The following is an 8968-nucleotide window of genomic DNA, read 5'->3' on the forward strand; positions in this document are numbered from 1 at the left end:
TCCGGAGACCCAGGAGGCAGAGCGAGCTATGCGCGGGCGAAGAGGTTTCAAAGAAATTTCCAAATTTTGCCCGTCACTATATATAGCCCGACCCTATCGGTGTGACCGAGTGGAACAACTCGGTGGCACCGAGATGCAAAACTGTATACAGTTATTGCAACTCGGTGTGACCGAAAGGTTCAAATCGGTTGCACCGAGATCGAAAACCTAGATCAACTTAATGATCTCGGTAGGACCGAAAGTGGGGTATCGGTCAGACCGAGATTCATAAAGAGGTTTTGGAAGTTTAAGTCTATGACGAATCGGGGACTCCGAGCGCTCCTCACACAGAGTGGTTCGAATCTGACTTGATCAAATTTTGTGATGCAGCATGAATAGAGTTTGAGACGAGAAAAGCATAGATAGCTAGAGGAGGTTCTTAGGCATTCTTGTCCATCCACTTGGCGAAAGAAGATAAAGCCAAACAATCAAAAAAACAAGTGGATGTCCTCGAATGAGTAAAATATGCAATCAACATGCTCACACAATAAGATGGCAAATGAAATATGTGGCAAAGCATGCACAACCAATTCTAACATCTATCAAGCAATTTGCGATGACTAGGTCATCTATATATGAGTATATTGACTTAGGAGTCAAGTGAGAAACACTTGATCGTAGGTCATACTCATCGTTTAAGCTCAAGTGGGGTTACCACTTTTACATAAAGCATTGTTGTATTCACATCTTTAGAGTTGCTTTAGCTCAAGTTTTTAGAGTAAAGCTCCCCCTAGATGTGATATCCCCCCTAAGAGGGATGAACTAACCTTGGGTTTTGTCGATGATGACTTCATGTAGATGTCGAAGATGTGGATGCTCAACGTTGATGTAGATCACTTGGAGCTATCCATATGAGTGAATTGCACTTTCAATACCTACATGGGTTAGTCCCACAAGGAACAAACAAGGATATCCATAGACATAGAGTGATGCACACACAAGATGATGTCTATAAAAGCTTTAGGTTACCTTGTCCCTTGTCTTACCAACACGAGGGTTTGTGACTCCTTGAACTAGTGCAAGATGTGGAAGTTGATTGCACTCGTTCTTGCCAAAATGATAAGAGTGAAGTATGTTGGCGGAGTCACCCTCAAGAACTCTCTAGTTCTTCTTCTTTTGGATCCACACCATCTTGATGGGAATCCTTGGAGTTGTAGTCATACTTGATGAAGTGGAACTTGAAGTAGTCTTGGGAATCCACTTGACTAAGGTCTTAGGAGCTTCTTCAAATGCATCAATCTCCTCTTGAAGCTTGTCCTTGCCTTTTTGCTTGTAGTCTTGTGGTGGAAGATCATCTTGAGCTTGTGTCCCCTTGAAGGAAGTGTCATACTTCTCTTGTTGAGGAACAAACTTTGTCTTGGGGTATTGATCTTCTTCCCACTCAACTCCACTGGCATTGAACTTTCGTTCAAAACCAACACCTTGATTCTTCAGGTGCATTCCTTGCTTGCGCACAATTTCCTCGAATTGCTTACTCCCGGCAAGGCTTTTGTACACTCATTTCTCTATAATTCCCTTTAATAAGCTATTTTCTTGCTCAAGTGTAACTTGGCTAAGAGAATCATTAGTGGAATCAAGAGAACTACTAGAGGCAACAATATTGGATTTAGCATGATCATTGTTACTACTAGAGGAAGAATCTTTCTTGTTCTTGTTACTAGACTTGACTTGAGGCATGTAAGTGGATAAAAGTAAACGCTTGGCAATGTAAGAAGAACTTTTCTTGCGGAGATCATCATTGATTGCTTTTAAGAACTCATGCTCTTGCTCAAGATTGAGCTTTTCAGAGCGTAACTTCTCATGAGCTCTTAAAAGTTCTCGATGATCTTCAAAGATAGTTTCATGAGCTAACTTAAGAGTGTTTAGTTCTTTAGTTAGAGCCTCAATCTTCTCCTTATCATTGTCATTCGTTTTAGCATGATTAATTGATGTTTCACCATAGTACTCATCACTAGAGTTGTCAACAAGCAAATCATCATCACCTAACAAGTCATCTTCATCACTATTAAAATCAACATACTCGGGATGTGTTACCTTAGGACCTTTGGCCATGAAGCATCTTCCAATTCCTTCATTTGGTGAGTCAAATATGTCGTAGGAGTTAGTTGACACAAGTGCTAGACCGACAACACCTTCATCTTGAGTATCTTCGGAGTCGGAGTGATAACTTCTCTCGGAGTGGCTGTCGGAGTCGGAGTCGGATACCCATTCACCAACATGAGCTTGATATCTTCATTTTGTGTAGCTCCTTGATGATTTTTCCTTCCTTTCCGAATCCTTGCTTCTCCGTGAGTATCTTCATTCATAACGATCATCTCTACTCCTTCTCTCTCTTGGTGGTGATTCTTTGCTTCTTCTTTTTGGAGAATCTTCTCTTCTCTTGTAGGGAGCCGTACACTCATTGGAATAGTGTCCGGGTCTTCCACAATTGTAGCAGTTTCGCTCTCCACTAGAGGATCTTTTGTCATTGTAGGACCTTGACTTGAAGCTTCTATCTTTGCTTCTACTCTTGTAGAATTTGTTGAAGTTCTTCACCATTAAGCTCAATTCTTCATTGAAGTTTTGCTTCTCACTTGATGATGTAGGGGCTTCACATGAGGCTTTGTAGGCACCACTTGATTTGTTGCGAAGTTCCTCTTTATCCTTAAGTGACATCTCATGAGCAACAATTCTTCCAATCACCTCCGTTGGCTTGAGATCTTTGTAATTGGGCATCATTTGAATCAATGTGCACACGGTATCATATTTTCCATCCAAGGCTCTTAGGATCTTCTTGATGATGAATCTATCGGTCATCTCTTCACTTCCTAAGCCGGCAATCTCATTTGTGATGAGAGCAAGCCTAGAGTACATTTCAGCGACACCTTCACCATCCTTTATCTTGAACTTGTCAAGTTGACTTTGGAGCACATCCAACTTGGATTCCTTGACGGAGTCAGTACCTTCGTGCATATCAATCAAAGTGTCCCAAATTTCCTTTGCATTCTCAAGACGGTTGATTTTGTTGAATTCTTCGGGGCACAATCCGTTGAAGAGAATATCACAAGCTTGAGCATTGTATTGCAACATCTTCAACTCATCTGCGGTAGCTTCACGGTTTGGTTCTCTCCCATCAAAGAAGTCACCTTGCAAACCAACACAAACAATAGCCCATACGGTGGGGTTATGTCCAAGAATATGCATTTTCATTTTATGCTTCCAACTAGCAAAATTAGTGCCATCAAAGTAAGGACCTCTACGGTGGTAATTTCCCTCGCTAGACGCCATACTCTCCTAGGTTGTGAAACCAAGGCTATGATCACCAAAGGCTATGGAGATCAAGGCAAATGGAGACCAAAGCTCTGATACCACTTGTAGGATCGAAAGTATGTCTAGAGGGGGGGGTGATTAGACTACTTGACCAAATAAAAACTTAACCTTTTCCCAATTTTAGTTCTTGGCAGATTTTAGCTATCTTAGGACAAGTCAAGCAATCATCACACGATTCAAGCAAGCATGCAAAGAGTATATTGGCAGCGGAAAGTAAAGCATGCAACTTGCAAGAATATAAAGGTAAGGGTTGGAGAATTCAAACGCTATTGGAGACACGGATGTTTTCCCGTGGTTCGGATGGGTGGTGCTATCCTACATCCACGTTGATGGAGACTTCAACCCACGAAGGGTAACGGTCGCGTGAGTCCACGGAGGGCTCAACCCACGAAGGGTACACGAAGAAGCAACCTTTTCTATCCCACCATGGCCATCGCCCACGAAGGACTTGCCTCACTAGCGGTAGATCTTCACGAAGTAGGTGATCTCCTTGCCCTTACAAACTCCTTGGTTCAACTCCACAATCTTGTCGGAGGCTCCCAAGTGACACCTAGCCAATCTAGGAGACACCACTCTCCAAGAAGTAACAAATGGTGTGTTGATGATGAACTCCTTGCTCTTGTGCTTCAAATGATAGTCTACCCAACACTCAACTCTCTCTCATAGGATTTGGATCTGGTGGAAAGAAGATTTGAGTGGAAAGCAACTTGGCGAAGGCTAGAGATCAAGATTCATATGGTTGGAATGGAATATCTTGGTCTCAACACATGAGTAGGTGGTTCTTTCTCAGAACATATGAGTTGGAATGGTGTATGTGTTCTGATTGCTCTCTCCACGAGTGAAGAGGAGGTGGAGGGGTATTTATAGCCTCCACACAAAATCCAACCGTTACACACAATCTACCAATCTCGGTGGGACCGAATCAAAAAACTCGGTCTGACCGAAATAGTAAACCTAGTGACCGTTAGGAATTTCGGTGGGACTGACATGCAACTCGGTAGGACCGATTCTGTTAGGGTTTGGGCATAACGTAATCTCGGTGAGACCGATTTTGGTAATAAGCTAACCAGAGAGTTGGTCAGGTAAACTCGGTGGGACCGATTTGCTCTTTCGGTGAGACCGAAATGTTACAAAAAGGAAACAGAGAGTTTACATTGCAATCTCGGTGGGACCGATTCGCTCTTTCGGTGAGACCGAAAAGTTACGAAAGGGAAACAGAGAGTTTGCAATCCCATCTCGGTGAGACCGAGATCCTTATCGGTAGGACCGAATTGCTAGGGTTTGGCAGTGGCAAATGACAAGTGAAACTCGGTGGCGCCGGAGTGAAAGAATCGGTATGACCGAGTTTGGCTTAGGGTTTAAGTCATTTGTGGCTATGGAAAAGTGGTTGAGGATTTTGGAGCATATCACCAAGCACATAAAGCAAGAGGCTCATTAAGCAACACCTCATCCCTCCTTGATAGTATTGGCTTTTCCTAAAGACTCAATGTGATCTTGGATCACTAAAATATAAAATGAAGAGTCTTGATCTTTTGAGCTTGAGCCAATTCTTTGTCCTTAGCATTTTGAGGGTTCCACTTTCACATCCATGCCATGCCAATCATTGAGCTTTCCTGAAATAATCATCTTGGAATAGCATTAGCTCAATGAGCTATATGTTGTTATGAATTACCAAAACCACCTAGGGATAGTTGCACTTTCACCAGTCAACTAGCTATTTTTTTCACCGTTTATTTTGCAATCTTTACTTTCCAATCTATACAACAAAAATACCAAAAATATTTATCTTATTATCTTTATCAAATCTCACTTTTGCAAGTGGCCATGAAGGGATTGACAACCCCTTTATCGCGTTGGTTGCAAGGTTCTTGATTGTTTGTGCAGGTACTAGGCGATTTGCGTGTAGTCTCCTACTGGATTGATACCTTGGTTTTGAAAAACTGAGGGAAATACTTACGCTACTTTGCTGCATCACCCTTTCCTCTTCAAGGGAAAACCAACGCATGCTCGAGAGATAGCAGGCTAGTTCAGTACTTTCGTTACAAATAAGGCACTGCGTAGGGTGGTCTGATCACCTCGTGCGCCTTTGTGCGCTTGCCACGGCGCCGCTGTCTGCCATTGTGAACATGCTTAACAAATGAGAGGAATCTGGAGAGGACTGTACGTGGAGAGGCGGATAGTCGGGACCCACCAGGTCTATGGTCGTATGCAAGCAAGTGCCTCATCGAAAAAAACTTCCTCCTAATGCTAGACTAACGTTGGGGCCCACGGGTTTGTCAACATAGTTACATTCTTTTAGGTGCTTCAACGTAGGAGATAAATTCACAACAAAGTTGTGGAGCTGGCGGGTAGTATCATTTATTATCACTGGGGCAGCAAGTATCCGCTGGGTTTTGGGTTGCCCCGTCTAGGCTTTGTTTTTTAACATACACAGCCAACGACATGCTGGTTTGTATTTTTTGAGGGCCGTCATGTATCGACCGGCCTATGGACCTCCCACCAAAGGTTTTATTTTTCGTGAAACATCAGCAGCCCAGTTTATGTATTTTTTGAAGAAAACGCAGAGGTCTGTTCTATTTTTATATATAAGAATAGGAACGCCTGGTCCAACTTTTGTTTCCCTTCTAACTATATTATATATATTTAAATTATTTTATATGTTATTATATATTATTGTTATTGTCATCATATATTTAACAGATACTTACATACGTAAGAAAACAATATCCCACATCTTATTAACTTATAAAAATAGTTTCTTAATAATAAAATACTAGATTTTTTTGGCAACGAAAATTCTGGTGATTGTGTACAAAAGCTTGGTAAGATTTAAGGACCAATGTAATAATAAATCACTTATTATTTAAATATATTTATAACAAAATGCTTAGCGCCTGTTTATTTTTTGATAACATTGTTGCGCCCAACCCAACATTATAATTAGAATCAGCCCAGCAAAATCGTGTATTTTGAGAAAGTGCAAATGGCCTATAATTTTTTAGGAGAAAAATAAATGGGTCGCAAGGACGCTACATTATTTGTTCACCCAGCCCAGCAAATCGATTGTAATTCTAAAAAAAGTGATCAAATTGACTGTAAATTCTGAAAAAATGGGTTGAATACGTGCCACATTTTTGGAGGCTGAAATGTGGGCCAATAGGTCGAGGCCAACGCAAATCGTTGTAAACTTAGTCAACAAATGATTCTGACATTGTTAGCCGTTGGATTTACATCCAACGACCGGCATCCATCTTCAATCTCTCGTCTTCTTCCTCCAGCGCTGCCGGGACCACCTGCTCCTGCCTCCTACTGCTAGCAGCTCTGCTTAGCACGCTTCGCTGTGAAGCGCTACCCCACCGTTGGCCAGGCTATCCCTCCACACCTCCTGTTCTTCTCCACCGACTGTCGAACCACACCGCACTAGAACTAGTTAACCCTCGTACCCCTCTTTGTCTGCGACTCTACTCCCGCGTCTTCCCATCTTCGGCTCATTGTTGTCCGGGGCCTCGCCGTTGTCCACCACCTTGGATGCGCTCGGCACGGAGTAGTCAACGAAGGACATCCATTGGAAGTAGACTATGCGTGCAGAGGCTGACTGCTAGGTCCACGGCCGCACGCAAGGAAATGCCTCCTTATTACGCGCAAAATAATGATTCCTCCACCTGACAGCTGGGACCCACTGGAAGGCCTCTGTATTTCGTGAAAAAACGTTCCCCCCGCTGACAGGTCCGACCCACCAGCTATATCTTCGCACGCAAGGAAGTGCCTCCTTATTACGCACAGAAAATGAATACCCCCTGCTAGCTGGGACCCACCATAGTGAGAGGCTGACTTGTGAGCCTACTAAGTTGACGGGGACGGAGGGCTTTGTCAACTTAGTCAATATGAACGATTCTAGCTCCAGTGACCGTACGATGTCCATCCAACGGTGGTAGTGCTTCTTCAACCTCTGGTCTTGTTGCTCCAGCCGCCAAACCAGCGTTGGTCATGTCGTGTGCTCCTGCTTCTCGTGGCCAGCTGTGATGCCGCGGAGGCCTCGCCGCCCCCTACTACTCCCACCGCTAGCCAGGCCCTGCGGCGACGGCATCCTCACACCTCAGCCGAACGAGTGAACCCTCGTACTCCTCTCCGCGTGGGCATCCACTGCCGCGTCTTCCCCAGCTCCGCGTCGTCCCCTTCCTAGGCCTCGCCGTCGTCCACCGCCCCGGTGCTCTCGCCGCGGCGTGGTCCATGTGGTCAAGGAACGACTTCCATCGGAAGAGTACTGTACGTGGAGAGGCTGACAGCTGGGTCCATGGCCGCAGCAAGGAAGTGCCTCCTTATTTCATGGAAAATAATGATTCCTCCACCTGACAGCAGGGACCCACCGGACGGGCCACCGTATTTCATGAAAAAAAAGTTTCCCCCAGACTATTGGGACCCACCAGCTACATCTTCGCACGCAAGGAAGTGCGTCCATATTACAGGCAAAAAAATGATTCGCCCCCCTGACTGCTGGGACCCGCCAGCTACATCTTCACACGTAAGGAAGTGCCTGACAGTCGGGACCCACCCGGTCGAAGCATACGTAGCGTTGTCATTCTGGTCGCGAATGTGTACGTTTATACTGGTCGATGTAGAGATGCGCACGTGTGGTAGTAGAGGCGCGCACCTATGGTAGTAGATGCGTGCACGTAGCATGTACACATACGTACAACGTCCAGGGTGCAAGAAAGTAAATACGGCCACGTATGTACATACGGGCGGGGTCTCGAATGCCTACTCACGCATACATACGGCCAGGGCTCGTGTACATGGTTGTGGCCGGGTCGAAACGGAGAAACTGTGTCGTCGTCGTGTTCATGGGGAGGCAACTAATGCATCATGTTCATCGGGAGGCAATGGAACGCCTGTTGTTCATCGGGAGTCAACCGGCTTGGACGGAACAGCCAATGGAAACGAGGCCTGGCGTACCGCAGAACGGAGGAAACGACCTTGTGTTCGACCGACCACGGTGGAAACGGAATCCTGTTCATCAGGACGGGTCTGGCGTACCGCAAAACAGAGGAAACGGACCTCCTACGGTCGAAACGGGGTCCTGTTGATCGGGAGGGGTGTGGCGTACCGCAAAACGGAGGAAACAAACTAGTGTTGGAGCACTACGGTCGAAATGGGGGTCCTGTTCATCGGGAGGGTGTGGCGTACCGCAAAACGGGACTCCACGGGATACTGTTCATCTCCACCGTCGACCTCCTCCAGCCTCCACGGGCTACTGTTCATCCACCGTCGACCTCCTCCAGCCTTCACCTCCGACTGTTCATCCACGGGCTCCTGTTCATTCAGCCTCCACCGGCTACTGTTCAACCAGCCCTCTCCACGGGGCCCTGTTCAACCACTCATGGGCTACTATTCATCCAGCCCTCCAGTGGCTACTATTCGACCAGCCCTCCACGGGGGTCCTGTTCATCCAGCCCTCCACGGGGTCCTGTTCATCCACCGACTCGATCGGGGTACCGTTCATCCAGCGGCAATGGCCTCTACTACCACGGGTTCCTGTTCATCCAACCCCCACCGGGAACTATTCATCCAAAACCCCCAACAACGCTCACTGTTCATGCAGAGGCAGCATCGATCGGCTTCG

This window comes from Triticum aestivum, chromosome 2A (assembly GCF_018294505.1).
Source record: "Triticum aestivum cultivar Chinese Spring chromosome 2A, IWGSC CS RefSeq v2.1, whole genome shotgun sequence".
NCBI classification, from domain to species: Eukaryota; Viridiplantae; Streptophyta; class Magnoliopsida; order Poales; family Poaceae; genus Triticum; species Triticum aestivum.